Consider the following 21,288-nt stretch of genomic DNA (forward strand, 5'->3'; position numbering starts at 1 on the left):
ATCACTCATTAATTAATTATCATTTTATTTTCACTAGTTGACCGTTTTTATGGTTCGTTAGTTGCTGTATATATCTGTCTGTATGATGTATAAATGGGTGATTAAAATTAAAAAGCCGGATCCCGAAAAGGATTACTCGATGACTTATATGCAGTCGCCGACAAAACATTTTTGTTGTATTCCAAAAGTTAAAACTTTTGCCCACTCTTATTTGTGTATTTTTATTATTTTAATATTTAACATATTTGGGTTATGTTACAAAAACTCCCTTGATTTGTTGATTTTAAAACTTAACATTTGAGAATGTTTTTTCCAGCTTTTAATTGGCGTCTTCAGAAAACATGTAAGTACGGTTTTTCAAAGCCACCAGCATGAATTCCGTGCAAACAATTTGTGCAATTTACTTTATGGCTCAACAAAGCTTTAAACTGTAAATAGTTTAGTAGTTTTCCTGGCGATTAAAACCTTCAAATCCATAATTTGTCATAAAAAATGTTAAAATTTTTACATCTGTGGATTTAATGTTTTTGTTCGGAAACACCTTTAATAGCACCATTTTGCGCTTTCAAATTCAAATTTTTCCGGGGGAGGACCCCCCGACCCCCCGCTTTAGGCTCGGGTCCGTGAATGACAGGGCTGTTGTGTAATCTGGCACCACCAATACTGAAGTCCTGCGCACGCCTATGATATATATATATATATATATAGTTTTTAAAGGTATTATTGTAAATATCACATGATAATTTTATAAAGTACGCACTATAATAAAAATTATATAAAATTTTGAAAATTGTGTTTTTGAGTTCCTCTCATTCTGTTTGATAACGGCTAAAGAGCATTGCAATATGATACCTAGTTCACTGTTTTGAACAGTTGATACAGTTAAATTAGCTACATTTAAAATGCTGTTAATTGTTGCAAATAGTTTGTTAGTTTAAGTTATCGAGATTAAAATCGCCTAAAAGTGTTTTCGGGCACAAGTATTTTAAAATACAATTTTGGGAGTTTTCTTATTTTTCCAGATGAGCACCTATTCTAAGAAATTAACAATTTTATCTTTTCTCACGGAATTATTTATGAAATAAAAAATTTTCAAAAATTCAGATTTAAAGTTAACTGAAGACTGCCATGCCAAAACGCTGTAAGTGCCAAACCGGGCGAAATGTGTATTCCTGTAAAAATAGGTTGTAAGTGCCATGCTTTTTCATGTGTTAAAAATTGGTGACGATTGTGGCGCTCCAAGTGGCAAAATATGTTATGTGAATCTCAAAACGTTGTAAGTGCCATAGTGCGAGTGCATCACATTTTTCCTTCTGAACATTTTAGTCAATGGCACTTACAACGTTTTGTCATGGCAGTCTTCAACTATGTTTAATTGTTAAAAGTTGTATGATTTTTGTACTTTGGTCATCATTTTTAAAGTTAGGTCATTTCTCATGATCTTTTAAGTCAGTATATTTTTGTAGATTGTGAAAAATTGTTTCGATGATGAATACACTGTTTTAATACAAATATATGGACGTAAATTAATTTCGCGATGACAGCAAGTTTAAGATGAGAGAAAATCTGTGCAGAGATCGCCTATTATTATACGCAGAAATTTGAATTTCGCGGGAGTTCTTCAGACGAAGCCGTTAGGATCGTTATAGTCAGGTTCACCATGTTAAAAGACTTAGTTTACTAAATATTTGTACTATAACATTTGGATGCACTTTTTATTACTTTACTTTTATTACTTTACTTTTATTAATTACGTGGCCTACAGCTTGCACCAACAGCCATAGTGTAATTTGTCCTTATTCGAATCTTTTATCATATCTTAACAATCAGATCTCTGTACCTATGTAAATTAACACCCATGCCTTACCCGGGATTCGAACCCAGAACCCCCTCGCACCGCTAGCTGGCGTGCATCCGACTGCGCTACGGAGGTCGGCCGATGGTTGCACTCTTATGACGCGATTGTGCGACTTTCCAAAACGCCGGCACTACCTACGTCAGCGCACTTGGGAGGGTCGGCGTTGCGTCACGTCTTCACGGTCTCTGGCCTTCGTTCGTGTGCGGCCAGACCTTTGCGACGTCGCCTTCGCATCGCGTCGCGTCGTCGCGCATCGTTCGTGCTGGAATCACAATGCCGCGGCGAGTGCGACGCGAATAAAATAATTTTCAAACCAATCATGCTGGACGTTACTGAAATGAGCGTCCGAATTTTGTTTTCAAATGATATTCAGACTGGTGCATTGGGGGAAGCCTTCTTTTCACAGACGAGAGAGCCAAAACCCGAAGTTCATGTTTTTTTTTTCCGTATCTTTAATGTAGCTATCCTAACCAAATCAACCGTCCACAATGTTTTAAAGTATTTATGATGTAGCTAACCTAACCTAATTGGCCATTAGTATCCTTTTATCAATACCGCCATATGTATTTACAATGAACAAAAAAAACCGAAGATGCACGGTCGGGCGTTTGGCTGTCTCGTCTGTGAAAAGAAGGATTCCCAGTGCATTGGTGGTGGTTTTATTATCATGCGGGTATTTTTTAAAGAGTTTTTTTTACCAAGTTTATCAGTAATATTTTTTTAAAATTAATTTTGAGCTAAACATTTGTTTTGTTTTTTGTTTCAATCATGTCGATTAAAATAAACCTGTAAACATTAATGGCTCTCATATGTGTTGTGGGTATGTAATTGTAAGAAACATTTTATACGTACCTAATCGTTTATTATAATATAGGATGTTTTACCTTAGTTTACACAGCTCACAAGATTTTTCACTTAAAATCTGAAGCTTAGTGCCCGCCAATGCTATGATACATGTTCGACGGTAAATGGGACATTCTGTTTCCGAAAGCTGTGTCTTGAGGTGTGGCGACCTCCAGAAATGGAATGCATTCATCATCACACTTTACATGCCAAATTGTGTCAACTGTGGCACCTAAAACAAAATATACTTTAATTAAAACGTTATGTTTCATGACTAGATATTTCATTCATGAATAAAGGTTTCACTACATATTCCTCTTGTGGTTTTTGAAGACTCGTATAGTTTGTTCAGCATTCACGTTTATGTACTTTTAATTTGCGTCTGCAGTTGTTTTACTTTAATTATTATTTCAGTGTTTTCTTTTAAAAAAAATCATTTCATTGTACATAACTTAACAATCAGTGTCTCTGATTCCATGCAGCTGTTTCAAAATCATCGTAATGAGTGTTACATACCAGCCAAGCATCCAAGTACTTATTTTTAAGGTGGTATAACGAGGCGACCTATTTCGTTACTTTTGACATGTAGATTAATAATCAACATTTAAAAACTTCAATATTCCTTCGCGGTACCATAATTCATGGTGAAATTAGAACTTTGTCCTGAATAATTTCAATTAAATGATTTCACTTCAGCGACAAGATTTGCAGAGATTTTTTTTTTTTCAATGAAACGTTACACAGATGCTTGACGATGATTCATCATAAATAATTTCTTTATTATTGTTCAAATAACCGCCTGTTCAGCTGCAACTTTAGACCGTTTGTCGTAGATTTTATCAACTTATTTTTACGTGACTTTGCTGCCGATGTTTGTCGGTCGAATTCAGAATATAGACGTATATTTATTTATAATTTGCATGAATTTAATGAGTGGTAGAAAATACCCAAACAAAACAATTTAATTTATGTTGAGGAACATAATGTCCTGAACCTGCAACCTTGCAAAGTTACAGTTACGAACAATAAGCACCAATGGCGGCTCCAGGAAGACCTCTCGGGCAGGATGCAGTTAATAATAATGACATTGCCCTTGGGATATTCACAAAATATATGGTCTCAAATACTGAAATTTAGTATTTTCGTACAAATTTTGATTGATAGAAGAGTTTAGCACATTGACGAAAGTATTTAAGTTAACAAAGAAATAAGAAGTAAAATTTGGGCTCGGAAGGGGCTATCCTCTGGAGCCGCGCTTGACCACGCAAGTTTGAATTTCCCGCGCACGGAAGGAAGCGCCACTCCAGTGGCTGAGAGGACCCCCGCGATCGCAGCGCCGTAGATTTCAAAAAGCTCCGCGCGAAGCAGGTGACGAGCGTGGCGCGGAATCTTCGTCAAATGCACTCGCGACCAGGTGTGTTGTGCGGTCCAGTGAGGGAGGGTGGTTCGCGGTACGTTCACACGGCCGGTTCTGGACGGACTGCGCAGTTTTGACGGGTTTGGTGAGTACGATTCCTGCACGTTATGTTAGACTTGACGTTCACAGCTATGGCCGATGTGCACGTGGTGTACGGGAAACCTTTTCACAGACGAGAGAGGCAAACTCCCGATCGTGCATCTTCGGGTGGGAGGGGGGGTTTGTTCATTGTAAATGTGTTGATAAAATGATACTAATGGTCAATTTGGTTAGGTTAGCTGCATTATAAATACTTTAAAACTTTGTGGACAATTGATTTGGTTAGGATAGCTACATTAAAGATAGAGAAAAAGAAAAGCGAGCATGAACTTCGGGGAACTTCGGGGAACTTCGGGTTTTGGCTCTCGTCTGTGAAAAGAAGGCTTCCCATGGTGTACGGGAAGGCAAGAGGAATTTCAGAAAGAAAGAAAAAAACAGTGCGCCTTTACCAAGGGCACGTTCACAACAGAAATGTACCGAATAGGCGACTGCCTGAAACTGGAAATCTCGTACCACGTACAGCGCATCCCATCCTTAGATCGCAGTACGCGTTTAAATGGGCATTTACTCTCTCTTTCCAGTACACGATTTCTGCCATTAGCTCTGTCCTTGTTTCAGTGTGCTCTTGTCACCAGACTTTACAACATTGCGCAAAGACGTTTCAGACAAAACCTTTTTAATGTAATGAAGAAGAAAAAATTTCAATGCGTGTCTGAAACGTGTTTTGTAAAGTTAAATTTGAGTGAAAATTTTGGAAACACACCTTCCTGTTTTATTTCATCGATAGAATCATCTAATGTTATTCATTCTAAGAAGTGGTAATTGAAAGAATCCATCTTGTATTAATTTTTTTTTAAATTTTGAATATGATTTAAATTTAAATTTTTTTGCTCTCTTGAGCATAGCGCATAATTGTATGGGATGCCTTGTTATTAATAGTGATGGACTGCTTCCAATAGTTTCTCCTTTAAAATAATAATTGGTGTTAAGTATTGAAGGATTTTTGTCAGATTATTACAGCTGTGATAATACTGCCAATAGATACTAATTTATACTCTTTAAAATAACCAACAGTATATTTAAAATGTATTTATAACATCTTATCACCTGTAATTAAAGATGCTGTATCAAATACAAATTTCATTGTTAAGCCAAGTAGTATCAATCTGGCATCAGTGGTCGCCATTTTCTCTGTACTGCAATCCAAGCGTGAGACAAAAAAAAAAGCTGTATCCGAATACATAGAGATGCGTCCAGAGCACACCCATCCTTACATCCCTTAGCAAATGCAGTTGCCGCGGATAATTACAAAACCACGAATAAGCCTCTTATATGCGTACATCAGACACAGGCATAATTAAGTAATAATACAGTATTTAAAATATCGTAGACTTTAGTTGCCAGTCACTTACGAGAACTTCCAGGCTTCTAGGTTTAGGACATGCACGCCTGTGGAAAAGTCGCACTGTCGTTTAATAGCGTCTTGCGTAAAAAATAATATAAAAAAATTAATGAGAAATTCATTTGTTTCATGAAGTTTTTCTTCCGATCCAACACTTTCAAAAATGTAAAACCTTCTATTACCAAAGGAAGCATGAACACACAGTCGAACCGAACTTAGAGGGAGGAAACAGCAAGTAAGACCATTTTCAACCTGTTTGAGAAAACGAATTACTTCTTATAACATTAACTTATTTTATTAGCCTTACAGATTTATACCAGAAAAAGGCTTGTTCAACGTCCTGTCGCCAAAAAATGAATACTTAAACAAGCCAAATTTTAAAAATTTTTTTTAGCGATCTTCATGCGCGAAGTTAGTTAACAGTGACTACTTACGAACACATTAATAATATTTTTTTACTAAGATGTACATATTAAAGGTGTAAAATCATACAAATATGTTCACTTGTTGTGACTAAAAGGGAGCATAAATAATGTTTTCGCCTAGTTTTTAGCAAGTTGGCAGTGCGAATAAGACTTGACAAACGGCCAGGCAGAGAATCGCACATCGCAACTAACGTTTGTTTGCAGGACAAGGAAACTAGTACTGCGTTATCTGCGTCGGTGTTCCGTAGATAGCAGCACTCACTCACCAGGGTCGTTGTTCACGTCAAAAACACGAAGACATAGTGTTAATCGCCAATGACTCACTTCTAAGTAACCGGTTTCACATGTCGACTTTATCAGCAGTTTTATTATCTAGGAACACTGAATGACGCTTTTCGTCAGTAAAATTTCGTCTAAACTCTAAACAACATGTAAAAATACTTACCTAAATAATCCTGTTTTGAAAAACTGTTTCTTTTTTACAGTATGGTTTCATATAACAGCCTTAGATAATATTTATAAGGTTTACAACCATTCGAACGGATTTGATAGTGTGAGTAAATGAGATGAATTTTTTTGGTCTCTCGACCCTAAATAATCTACCCCTTGCAATAATGGTATATATTAATGAAAAATATTTCATACTAAATTTATAGATATTATTTAGAAGGTTTACAATAATTAAAAACGGATTTGACAGTGTTCATGGTATGGAAATAATATTTTTCTTTGTTTTGTTCAACCCCTATTTTTTTTTCCTTTATCTCCTTGCAGAAATGGTTCTAGTTATCAAAAATAGTTCCAAACAAAAATTTATAAATTTTACGAACACATTGAATGGATTTTATAGAGTGCCTACTAAGGGAGGTTTGACTTTTTTCGTCCTCCAATACCAGTTTTATCCAACCTTTGCAATTATGGTTGGTCGTATAAAATGTTTTTTTTTGTATTACTTTAACGAGATACATCAACTTCATACGGATGTGATATTTTTGACATTGAAGGGTCTACAGGGACTTTTCTGTTTTTCAAAATAACTCCTTTGTTCGGATTTTGCCCATTAACGAACTCCACAGAAATTTTACATTACTATATTTTATTTATCAGTTTGAAAGTGATTTGTATAATGTTACGGAAGTTATCGTGTCCATTATATATGTAAGCGTGTGTGTATGTATATATATATATATATATATATATATATATATATATATACACACACATACGAGTCTACTGGAAGCGGGACCAAGAAGAAGTCCAGCGACCTGGCTAGCCAGCGATCTGACCCGTTAGCCCGCGGATGGGGTGCGGTCTATTGTCACTAGATGCCTAATTCGATTGGCAACGGCGGATTTCTATACCTCCCGCCATAGGCTAATATCTTTCTCTGCATCTCTGGAGGGTTCCTCCCGTTCCCAGAGCCTAGGCCTGCGTGGAGTGGCGTAACTGGGACGCCATTGTTCTGGGAGCTTCGGGTGTCGAGTCGACACATAATGACGCAACACTTCGAAGGGGTGCGAGATAATTTTTCATGAAGGGGGCTGAGGCGTGTATGAAAGGTGACGCCAGCCTCCGAGGCAGTGAAGTGAAGAGGGGCGAGTGGTTCCTTGGCGAGCGATAACGGGACGACGAGCGACGGACTTGGCGTGCGGAGACTGGTGCGTCGGGAACTGTGTCGTGTGACTGTGAGGCGGTGTGTTGGGACCATGGGCCTCTCTGGTAAGTAAATTTAGTGGGGGTGGGGGGCCATGGGATGTAAATATGTTTGGCGAACAGAAGTAAAAAAATATCCAAATAGAATGTATTGTATGTAATGTAATGATAATAATAGTAACAATGTAATGATAATAATGTAATGTTGAATGAAGAATTGTGCAGAATTCTTTGGGACGAGAGAATTCACACTTGGGGAAAATAGCACACAAAATGTACTTAATTCTAAGAGACAGAAACAAAACATTTCTTAAATGAAAGATATTTATTCTGAGAATCGTAGAAACTTGAAAATAAGAAAAATGAAAGAAAAAAAATTACCATTGAGTGCTATTCTGCTGAATATCACTCTCACTTCTTATGTATACAATGTTTGGAGAGGACATGTCCCCTCCCCCCATCCCCCCGCCAATGAGAGCCACTGTCGAGCCGAGCTCCAGTTGCGACAGTAAACTGTGAACTAAACGAAAGAGTGATTAATTTGTGAACAGACATTTTAAGTGTTGTAATATAATTTATATTGTAAATAGTAGTTAATAAATGAAACTGTATTTAATTAATCGGATGAACCGTTTTTCCCACTCGTAACAATATATAAACTTTTGAGAAGACGATGGGTTTAGGGTCTATGGACCATGAAACGAAAAACTAATGTAAAATATTTTTTTCGGAAGTCACACCATGGTAACGGCTACATTGGTAGTCTTTCTTCTCAAACTACTTAAAAAGCGACCGCCACGCGGGTCAGTAGTGAAACTTCGCACCTCAATGCATAATTCACTTGAACGATAAAAATAAACACTGGAGGTTGTTAGTACCGGGGGTTTACAATATTGTAACAAGCATGGAGACGAAAAATAACTACAAAGAGTTTTATAGTTGTCTGACTTTACTTAATCGTTATTAACCGCCCTCCCTCCCCCTCCAACCCAATTCATCATCGTGTGTCCTATTCCTGAGAGTTGCACTTTTCTTTACGTTCTGATCATTCACCGCATCGACATGTCAAGGGTGTATCTCTGTGTTGGTGAGGTGGGATGAAAAGTTAGACGCTCGCTGGTGCTTCTAGCGCAAAGGCTGTGGACTGACGCGCAGTCTTCTCGTCGTGCATGGAGCAGCTATGAGATTTGAGCGGTAACTGTAACATTATACGGCGGGGAAATTAAGATAAAAGGCGTGATGCAAGTCCCTCGGGTGCTTTCTATGAAAGCAGAATTACTCATCCGCCCTCAGCTTTCGTAGGCACACAGGGCCGGGTTCAGAGGCCTGGAGGCTTCGGAGCAACAGAGGAGCGGAGGCCCCCTGGCCCCAAATTATTTTCCAAATAAAATGAACAATTTTTTTCAGTCGAGTTTTCCAATAAATAATTTATTGTGAAATCAAGTAGATTCTCTTAGTATTTAAAAAAAAATAAATAAATATAATCGGCGACAAGAATTATATGAAATTAAATTTTAGTGTTAATGAATATTTATGTTAATATTTGACAATAATATAATCATGTATGTACAAAGTACTGTAAGTAAACGTAAAACAGCGAAAAAAGGAAAATATGTTTACTAGTGTTTACTTGTCGGAATTTAAAAGATTTTTTTTCCGAAGTGGGGGGGGGGGGGGGGGGGGGGGGCTCCGTTTCTGGAGGCCCCGGGGCTTTCGCCCCGGTTGCCTTCCCCTAAATCCGGCCCTATTAGGCACAACTCTTACATATGTTTTCTAATCGCGTGGTTTCTTCTGAAGCTCCGCACAACCGTATGCGCGTGCCTGTAAAGGAATTTTCGCTTGATGGGTTGGGTCCGATTTACTGGAAGGTACGACCGCGTGCACACGCCCACGCGACGAGAGCACGTCAGCTGCTGGCGGAGGTGAAAGCGACTGCATCCCCCTCTCCCCCCACTACATCCTTCTCTTCCCCGCCCTCCCTCCTGCTGCACCGCGCCCCGCAGCTCCAAACCCCGGGCTCCACCCCGGAAGAGGGCATCCCCCCGCGCGCGGGACGCCGGAGCGTGACGCTTCCGGTCACGCGGGTCCGCGCAGCTGCCGCCCGGCGCATGCGCCGTGAAGCGCATTTGCCCGACCGACTGCGCAGAGAACATGGGGAAGCCTACAACTCACATAGTTTCGGTTCCCTACCACGTTCGTGCAACTTCGGATTTCTCTCAAAAAATTGAAATTAAAAAAAATCGAAGGGTTAGGTTAGGTTAGGTCAGTCACAACATGCTTGTTTTCATTGGAAACTTCTGATTTAGCGGCTGAAGTGGCGTTAATACCAAAACGCAAAACTTCAGAAATCGGAAATTCTTGCAGGGAACCGAAACTACGTGAGTTGTAGGCTTCCCGCAGTGAACACGTGTCTGTAACCCCTGCGTTAGGCCCGTTCCACAACGACGCATGCAGACGGAAACGGACCCGTTAACGTTGCTCCGTGCTATCAATCGAAGCCGAGCGATGGTATCCATGATCAGGGACAGAGAAAAATTCGCGTTTTCAATGACCTCTAGGCTAGGACAGACTCCACGATCCTCTGCGTACTTGTGCATATTACACCTTTCTGATTGGCTACTCATCCGTGACACCTGCCAAATGGAATGCTTGTGATTCGCTGTTTATCTCCTTGATCAGGTAAACTGTTGTCCAATCACTGAAGCAGCATGAAGTCGAACTAGTTTGGATTCTAGCCTATCGCGAAATGAATCCGCGAATTTTTCCGGTCTCTATCCATGATTGTTTATGTTTTAAATACGTTAAAAATTGTTATCAAATGCAAGAATATCTAGTGTTCTATTACCTACTGTGTCGACGTTTATTTTTTTATTATATATGTGAATTCTGCCCGTGCTATGATCGATCTCAGTGAATTCCGCTCTAAAACTTATATTTACAATATATTTAAAAAAAAACACTATCAAATTTATGAAAGCATTATCCAGAGATTTTTCCTACAGCTTCACATTACTGTGTTTTTGGATCGGATGGCTCAACTTTTCAAAACTCTCTCTCTCTCTCTCTCTCTCTCTCTCTCTCTCTCTCTCTCTCTCTCTCTCTCTCTCTCTAGTGGCGTATTCAGATCTCATCTTGACGTAATTTCTAACTCAATCTTTCCCACCCTGTATTTTTTTCCATTTAGATATTTAAAAAGATATTAATTAAAATTATTTATTTATTAACTACATGGCTTTATGTATTGTCGGCATCTGGAACATTAAAGATCATGAGGGGTGACTGTATCGAAGTCATAATAACGAAGAATTGATGGAATTGATTGGTTGGTTTGGGGTTGGGGGGGGGGGTTACAGAAGTACTCCGAGAAAACCCACCAGCTCACGGCAACGTCCGCCAAGTCTCCCCTTTGCGGAAAAAAAATGGCGGTTCGATCTCTCCCCGGAAAACCTTGCCGAGCCGACATTTTATCTGATGAGTAATCAAAATAATTTTTTTTCCTTTCTCTTTTGTTCATAACGCGTGTCTCTTTAGGTGGTTAACGATAAGCTACGAACCAAATATCCCTTCTTAATGGACTTGTTACCAACAGTTCGGTAATTTTATGTTGACATTGTCACTGACTTTGAAATAAAAATATTTTTTGTGACTAATTTGGACGATATAAAGTCACGCCCATGCTTTACCCGAGACTCGAACCCGGAAACCCCAGCACTGTCCAAGCCGGTAATCATCCGTCTGCGCTACGAGAGACGGCTTCTCAAACATAGTGGTCCCGTAAAAAATAATTCAAAAATTAAACTATACGAGGGGTGATTAAATAATATATATTTAAAAAAACTAAAAAAAAAACACTCTTTTATTGTTATACGAACTAAAAAGTAAAAAAATTATAATCACTTGAATTTTCCTGACTTTAATAGAAAAATCTGGGGCAAATAACCTCCACTCGACGGAGGGTAAAGGAGGGGTAATCGAATCCGAGGCTCGTTTTAAACCATGCCCTGGCCTCTTGGAACGTAAACACTCTAAATGGATAGAGAATCTGTTTTTGAAATTTCCGAAATTCGGGTTTGTCCTCCAGTACGGGTGGAGGGGGGAGGGTGCAACTTTTGACCCCCAGATAAATTTTTCACCATGTCCTGGCCTCATGGATAAACAAAAAGCACTGTTATTGCCCATAGCTCGAAAGCTGTGTTTTTTTTTGACCCTCTGGACTCCCTCCCCATCCTTTATTCAGGTCATGAAATTATTGTATTGTGAATTAAATATACTTGCAAAGTTTAAAACTGATACTACAATTAGAAGTATGTTACAATCGACTTATAATATTTTTAATATATAGTTGCAAGTAAGGCTAATAACAGCGTTAAAAAAATACAGCGAATAATTTTATCACGAGCAAAGTAATAAGCTTACATAACATTTGAACTAATCTCCTTCAAAACAATCCCCTTGGCTAGCGATGCGCACTTATTCACATTTCTGGAAGACTTCTTTCGGAAGGGCCTTCAGCTGCTCTGTCGTGATCCTCTCAATGTCGGGAATTGTGTCAAACCTTTTTTCTTTGGCACGACACATTTTTCTGGTCTCTGTTTCGCAAACAAAAACTTAATGTTAACGCGTTATTCGAAATCCATGATTAGATACATGGGAATTTTGCGCATTCATTTAGTCGCAAGTTACAATGCAAACCTTCACACTATCGCACTGTGTTCGTGATTGGACAGCAGTTATTTGTGGACACGCCCCCTCTTCGACTGTGAGCCAACGAAGCCCAGCTAGGAGAGAAGCTAATCAGGTAGTGGCGTAGTGCCAACTAACAAGGATAAAAAAATGTCTCTGTTAGAAATCAATCGTTGTGAACGCAAATATGGGTTGAGCATATACCTAATGGATTTGAATTCTACCCTGACGACAGACGAATCCACGCAATCCAACTATCCATGATGCGCGACAAACACGGGTAAACGCGACCTCACTCTTCTCTTCCGTCTCTGGAAGCCCGACTGACAAGTCACAATTTGTTCAAACTTGACTCTGAATATCTCAATGGATAAGGCTATCGGGCTTATTTCTTCAAATAGATGTAGCGTCAGCAGTTGCTGCTATTAAAATTCATTATTTTTTTGATCACACCTCGCAGATTTTATAATGTGAGCCAAACTTATCCCACAAGATACGCACCCCTCCCGTTGATCCAAGTGATTTTAATAAAATGTGGGCTGCGTCAGAAATAATATGTACAAAATGAGTCATAGATACTTAAGTTTCTGGCTTCACACCAGTGGCGTAGCCAGGATTTGCGTATGGGGGGTGTTAAGAAGCATGCCCCCCCCCCTCCTCGTATTAAAGCGGGTGGGGGGGGGGGGGGGGTCCAGGGGTCCTCCGCCGGGAAAATTTGGATTTTAAGGTGTAAAATAGTGCTATTTTAGCAGTTTTCGGTATTTAAATTTAAATATTGTAATGGTAAAATTTTTATTAATTTTAATATTAAATTTGTTTGAATGATGAATAAGAAATTAATTAAAAATTTGGTGAAATGGGGGGGGGGGGGGGGTTGAACCCCTAAAACACACCCCCCCCCCCCTGGCTACGCCCCTGCTTCACACACACTAAATGCCTCGCATGGCAGTATGATGGATCGTTGGAGAGCATAAACAACACGCAATTAGTCAAATTAAAAATTTTAGCTATGAATTATTGCCTGTATTTTTGGAGTATCAACTTTGTATATACAATAGGATGTTGGCATGTATGTATGGCGTCGATAAACTCCGACACTGTTTTTTGTAACACGCCGCTGGATGGCACTGCAGCGCATCAGCTTCTAAACAGTTCAACCGATCGTCGTAGGTAAACAGAAAATCATAGGTCGTAGACATACAAACAGTAATTGTGTGTAATTTATCAGTGTCCACCACACTGTCATATAGCGCTATCCATTTCGATTTGACCTCGCGGGCAATATATCACCCTGTGTTTAGCTCAGGCAACGCCGGGTACTGCAGTTAGTATATATAAAACAAAGGCTTTAGCGCATAACTGGAGGTAAAATTTACGATACATAGAAGGCAATGATTATATGCCTTCAATGGAACATCCACACTGTTTGGCCTAAGCAGCGTGGTTGGAGCTTCAGAATTCGTCCGTAAGTCTGCTGTTAAGTTCTGGCTTTGAACGGCGTCTAAGAATCTTCACGCGTGCACTTATGTGTGTGTATGAGTTATTTTTTTCCCCCTTAAAAGCTCGTTAAAGTGTTATTTACGCTACGTGTTTGTTTAGCTAAAACGACATTTTTACGTAATTTTTTTTTTTTTTTTTTTTTTTTTTTTTTTTTTTTTTTTTTTTTTTTTTTTTTTTTTTTTTTTTTAAGAGTTTAAGCATGTGCACGAGTTTCAAGTTTAAAAACGTTCGATCAAAACGTCCGCCGACAAAGGCGTTGCTAACGTGGCCACTCTACGGGTCGTTCCGTCTCGGAGCGGCGCTGCCGCGGCTACGTCGAGCGCGTATTTTTATTTCAAAATCACCGGAAATCATGGCGACGGCTACAGCCCGGCAAACAAAAAAAAGAGAGGGGAAAAAAAAAAGGAAAGTGCCGTGTTTAAAATCACCATCCCGTCAGTTTTGGACTTGTTGCTTCCGGTGAGTGCGACCGACGTATTTTTATTATTATTGTTGTTCGACTCGGCCACGCGCTGCCCGCGAACGTTACGCCTTCAGCCTGTTCTCTGGACGGTTCTTGCAACGGGAAAGATTGATTCAAAACATTACAGCCTATACATTTTTTTTTCATCTCTCTCTCTTCCTCCTGTAAATGGAAACATAAATTAATACCTGTGTGAATTTACAGGTATTCGTGCGTTTGTAAACTCGCGTGAAAAAAAAAATTATGTCACTACAAAATTGTTGTTCACAGTAATGCTGGGCTCGGATTCTTACCCGCGCGTTTATGCTCTGTGTTGTCCCAGTGCTTCCAATAGTTGAAGTTATTTGTGAACCGTTTCCTGAACTGCGTGCACAATAAGCATGGTACAACATTATTTTTTCATGTTTTTTTTTAAATATATATTTGAATGAAACATCAATTAAAATGCATAATTATGCGCCAATTTTTGTAAGAAATACTCAGTTATCTCTTTAAAAAAAAGTATTTTATATATGCAAAAAAAACATAGCATGTGTTGTACAATCTTACAGTATCTTTCTTGTAGTAACTATTAACAAACTATTTATTGGAAACAGGTTTCCAAAGGAACCTTTTTTTAAAAGTCCGGAAATATCTTTTCCTGTGTATTTTTGACATACGCCATCTCTATATTACGCTGTGCGTCATAGAGAAAAACCGAAGAACTGTCTTGTCGTTTTCAGCCCATTGGGTTCGTCTGTGCTGTGATAATGTTATGAGTAATTCCTACAACGGATTTCTCTGTGCTGTCTGTGCAGTTAACATCGGCTGATTTGCCATGGCAATAAAATAAAGAGCGCAAATACGCAACATACGAAAAAAAAAAACAATAAAATGACGATAGTTTACAAAAACACGTGAGTTGCAAGACGTTACCATCCCTACAACTGTAGAAAAAAAAAATATTTGCATCGTGCTTCTTTTATAAATTATGTTTTCCACGAAAACGTGTGAAGTTCTTAATCACTTTGATTTAAAAGCGTCATTTGCGCTCACTGTGCAATGGTCTGATAAGCGAAAACGTGATCCGTGCGATAAATAAAAATCCGCAGCCTTCTATAAACATCGAGATTGAATATTAAAAAGTTTTCGGAACTCTTCACTTCAAATATGGAAAGCAGAAACGCAAGTAGACATGCAAGAGGTTGAAAGAAGGTCGATGCTTCATGTAACGTCATTTCCTTTTATTATTTTTTTTCCTTAGACTGTCGAAGTGTGACGTATAACTTTTAAATGCACCAGGTGTAGCCTATGAATATACTTATTAAAAGTGTTATGTGTAAATTCGTTCATGGGTTGGATTTTTTTGAAGTTTAACTTTTTTTTTAAAAAATTAATTAGCCCTTAGGTTTAATTTTCCTGCATACCCTCGTCAACTGAATTTTTGATGTATTCGATTGTTTGTTTTGAATAACGAATGCAATTTCAGGTCATTTAAACACGTGACCAACACAGGATCGTCGAAAGAATTTAAAGGCTCGGGAGGAAATAATAATACATAAAAGCGAAAATACTTTAAAAAAAATACAAAACCCCGGCTTTGTTCCTGATTCTCGACAAGTAATTTTATTAAAATACAGCCCATCTAGTTAAAATTTAAAAAAAAACAGTTAATACTATAAAGTTTTCCTTTGGCTTTGTGAACTTTAGTTCGCGCCATCCGCCACAGATGGCAGCACCGTGGTAACACATTACCGTTCCATCCACGAAATTGCACCTGCAAAATGCCGCATATCGAGAGCTAAGATGTTTTTTTTTTCACACCAAAAAATTACACATGTGTAATCATTTGTTTATGTTTGTCGCCCGCGTGAGAACGTGCTCACTAACGCCGCGATATTTGGCCGTCGCGTCGCGTCGCGTCTGTCGCGCTGCTTTGATGCCCGCATGAGGGTCTTAACCAGTAGGCGCGAGGAGTGTGCGTACTCCGTCGCGTCGGTCACGTGACCTTCAGCCAATAGGATGGCCCGAAAAATCCCATCCGTCCGTCAGCCACGAGCTTGGCAAGATCTAGCTTTTGAACGGACGGACGGATGGATTACAACTACATGTGTGGTTTTGGCCGGGGCAGTCAATTATTGTCACGAGAACACAGGCCTGTGGTGTTTGTACAGGTCGTTCAGATGTTTTTGTACAACAACATTGCTTTTCTTAAAACTCATGTTCACACCATGGCCCCCCACAAGTGTGTAAATAAATAAACATACTTGCTGTAGTTATTTTAAAGTAAAATAATTTTATAAATAAAGCTTAGTTTGGACTTATAAAATAGTAACCATACCCTGAATTTTCAGGTTAAATAACATTCTAAAAAGAGTGTAGGTTAAGAAATAACCATGCAATTATAATGTAGCACGTGAATGTAAAAATTCCACCCCTTCCCGCACCGACCCTGGGTCCAGGGACCGTAATCTTTGAATATATATACTGTATAGAAGTCGCCAACCCAGGTTAAAATTTCTAATACGGTTTTGAGGTAGTTGGTTAATTCACCGCCGCAATCGCCACCATCTCTAGGGCATCGACTTGTGGTGGTCCCTAGCGGACAAGTGTCCAACTCTTCAAACACCCCTTCCCCCTCCCGTTGAACGACGTTGAGCTGCAGTGAATGATGGATTGGGGGGGGGGGGGGGGGTGCGGGGAATGACAGCGGGCGACAGCGCTGCGCTCTAACGTGTAAATAACAACTAAGACGATACAGGGCTTTACGGCAGCGCACTGCAGCGGTGAAGTTCCCAAGCTGCTCATCATATGCTTCTGAAAAACGTAGAGTAAATCCTATCCACTCGCGACTTCTATAGGCCTACAGTATATATATTCAAAGCCGTAATCGAATGTGGGGGCCATGGTCCAAGCAATCAAATCACAAATATGAATTTTTTTCCGACCACATGCTAATAGAATACATACATAAAGATATATTATGAATCTCCGAGAGAAAGAGAGAGAGCGAGCGAGAGAGAGAGAGCGAGAGAGAGAGAGAGAGACAGAGAGAGAGAGAGAGAGAAAGGAACACGGATGCTGGCCAACACCTATTGGTAAAGTATTCTGAAGGATGGATGAGGTCAAGTTGTAAATCGCTCGACCGGGGTGCGTGGCGTTGACGGGGCGAAGATTGACGGACGGACGCCTGTAGTGCCGCGAACTGGGACGACCGCCGACCTTGGCGGGCAGGAACTGTCGGGTGAGGGTGTAGTTGAGGGGAAAGAGGGGGTAGAGTGCGCAATGGAGAATCCTCGTTCGCCGCGCCGTGGTCCGTGTTGGTTGTTAACCATCGCGGACCTGGGTATTTCCTCCGGCTCTCCCTCCCCCCACCCCCTGGGGGCTTGCGGCGTCGTTATTGTGCAACGTCCCAGCTTCTCGCCCTCGAGAGCGTCGGTCGTCCTTGCGACACCTGGACGTCTGACGTCACTCCGCGCCCCCTGCTGCGGCGTCGAAACCCGTGATTCACCGAGAGGAGTTGCCGCCACTCACAGGGGATTGGTCCTCAACATTCATTTCGAGCTTGTGTTCTCAATATTCGCAGAGTTGCTTGAAACTTAATAAAGAGTGCATTAACAACCCTTCCAGAGTTCTCAATATTCGCAGAGTTACTTGAAACTTAAATGAAACATCACAACAACCCATTCAGAGATGGAAACCAGTGCTGCCAATTATTGCGTAGCTTCCTTGTCTGTTACTGATTCGTCCCTACAGTTGCGGGATCACGGAGTGGTAGGTATTTATTTACTGCAGAAACGGAGGAACTTTGGTGACGCGTCAGAAATATCATGCATGTAATTGGACCAGTATATGCCAAAATAATTTTTGGTAAAATTCAGTTTGGTGGATTCCAGTTCAGCTTAGCACGTGTGCAATAAATAATATTTACCCTCAACAAGATTTAAAAATCTAAAGATGCTTGCTGGGTTATAAATTTTAAATTAGAAGTAACACCTATTACAAAAAATTTGTGTTTTGTTTCTGTGTACTTTTCAATTTTTTTTTTTTGCTATAAACGTGTTAGCTATTGCGTACAGTCTAGTTTATGGCGTAAACGTAATTACGTTTTCTTTACGTATGTTTTTGTTTTTTTGCGTGCGTAGATATTACTGATGAGTGTGCGTGGAGGTTGGCATCACTGGGTGATAACAATGTAACCAAGCTTAGAAAAAAAAATTGTCATTAAATGTTTTGTTTGTTCTTTTAGTTTTGAGCACGGAATGTGTGTGCGACGTGGCACTTTTCAAAAAAAAATTGGTTGTCTGTAAAGTCGGTTTACAGACGATAGTTTAACGTGACAACGTCATAACAAAACATTGATGAAATGATTGCATACTTTTATGAATAAAATTATATCATTTTTATTGAATTATCACTATTATGTACGGATACAAAGGAGTGAAATGAAATATACAATTTAATTGATAAATTTACTTTTATTCGCACTCTTTTATTCAAATATGTTTATTACTTTAACGAAGAGATTATTTTAACTATAACTTTTATACATGTTTGCTATTTAACTTCTTACAATCTGTGTTATTCTGTTAAGGATAGGACGATGATAGGGAAAGTAGGAAACAAATGGGAGTGTTTCAAGTTTAATGTGCCTCGAAAAAGTCAAATCTATGGTTTTTCCAATCGAGTGGAAGAGAGATAGATGCGGCGCAAGCGTACAATGAGCGTAACGGGACACAGTGTAACGGGATAATGTGCGTAACGGGACACAGTGTAACGGGACAATGTGCGTAACGGGACACTTTTTCGTGCGTGCAGCCGGCGTTCATCGATTTATTAGACGTTGTCACGTCAAAATCAAAACTCGCTCACCGCCGCCGCCGCCGAGTCCTCGTACGTCCTCTCCCCTCCCCAGCGCCCCTTTGTCACGCTTTGCGTGTCGTGATGCCGGAAGCAGGAGCTCCCACGAATCACTGGGTTGTTTTGTTCGCCGTCCACTTGCACGCATTTGGTCGCTCGCTCCTCCACCGCACGTGTAGCTCTACGTTGCTGCACGCGGCTGTCTTTGGTTACTGTAGCGGCCTGCCATGACACGTGCTAGTGCATTTTCTCTGGCGAGCAACGTCCTTCATCCATCCCCGCTCGCAATAAGCTGTTCGCGATGAGGCACTTTCAGCTTGCAGAATCACTCCGTAAACTTTGAAAGTATCTAGATAAGTTTACAGGGAATGAATTTAACCAACAAGACGGGAAATTCCTTCTAAAGAGTTAAAAAAAAAAAACCTTCCTCCCCCCAATCCCCCCACCCTACGCAAGTATCGAACCCCCCTCCACGAACTCAGAAGCGCATGTCTGCAACGTTGTTACGACAGATAAGACGCGAGGTGTCGAAAGCAAAGCCTGAATACAAATTCACATCAGATCGGACGAGGTTATTCATTCTTTTGTTTGTTTATCTTGACGAAGACGATCGATTTGACGGACGCTAATGAGTGCGGGATGGAACAGAGACTGATTACCCGTGCCGGAGCTCGCGACAAGAACAGAGCGAAGAGAAACAGAGAAGGTGTACACAATATCCCGATATTTTTTTTTGCAGAGGTTCGATTTATCGATTCACCCGCCCGTTGGCCCCGACGCGTCGCTGAAGTGCGAGAAGACGTCTACGTGTTTGGAGCCGCAAGTGTCCCGGACATCAGTCGAACATCCTGTTCGAGTAGCGCCTAATTAATAATTCATCCCTAGCTCGTGTTTCTTAAGTTGGCATTGAAAGTTTTTCAACGGAAAATCAATTGCGGAGGGGGGAAGGGAGGGGGAAAAAACTGTGTTGAAGGCCACTTAACATTAAAAATGTTACGCTTCGTGTGTGGAACTTTGGAAAAACGATTATCAGACAATTTTAATGAAACAAACATTTTTTTTAGTAAAAAATTATTTGCAACCGGTAGGGTAGGTCAACATTAGAACGTGTAAGCTCATGAGTGGCTTGCTCAATGGTGAAGTCAGGAAGGGGCAGGGGAGATAATGAATAAAGGAGAGTCAGTAACAAATATAATTTTTTTTTTGTTATTTCGCGTTCACGCTCGTGATCCTCCAGAGTGGAAGTCCATTGTGTACTTTATTGAAGGCAAACATATGCATAATTGGCTACGAATTAACTTTCCTGAAAACAAAGGCAGGATCAGCAGCGCTCGCGGGCATGTTTGCGTTAATAGCACGTTTGTACACTTGAACGCACACATTCTTATAAACTGGCATGCCAACATACTCGTCTGTACGCTTGTATATTTGCGCACACGTACGCGTGATTAAAATATTTATATAAACTACAAATTTCCTATAGGCCCTATCACTATCTGTGAAGTTTCACTTTTAACGCGCCCCCATTTTTTTTTGACGTGACAACGTCTAATAAATCTATGAACGCCGGCTGCACGTACGAAAAAGTGTCCCGTTACGCCGTGTCCCGTTACGCTCATTGTACGCTTGCGCCGCATCTATCTCTCTTCCACTCGATTGGAAAAACCATCGATTTGACTTTTTCGCGACACATGAAACTTGAAGCACTCCCATTCGTTTCCTTCTTTTCCTATCATCGTCCTATCCTTAACAGAATAACACAGATTGGAAGAAGTTAAATAGCAAACATGTATAAAAGTTATAGTTAAAATAATCTCTTCGTTAAAGTAATAAAGATATTTGAATTAATGAGTGCAAATAAAAGTAAATGTATCAATTAAATTGTAGATTTCCTTTTCGCTCCTTCTTTGTATCCATACAAAATAGTGATAATTCAATAATATGATTCAATTTTATTCATAAAAGTATGCAATCATTTCATCAATGTTTTGTTATGACGTTGTCACGTTAAACTATCGTCCATAAACCGACTTTACAGACAACCAATTTTATTCCTAGTGCCGTTCAACAGCTGTAGGCCATTATCAGGTCGACCATTAGGACCAATCTAAAGGTCAGGGGCTTCGACATTCAACCACTCCCGTACAAAGAGATTCCAAACGGGAG

This window comes from Bacillus rossius, chromosome 10 (genome assembly GCF_032445375.1).
Source record: "Bacillus rossius redtenbacheri isolate Brsri chromosome 10, Brsri_v3, whole genome shotgun sequence".
Classification (NCBI taxonomy): Eukaryota; Metazoa; Arthropoda; class Insecta; order Phasmatodea; family Bacillidae; genus Bacillus; species Bacillus rossius.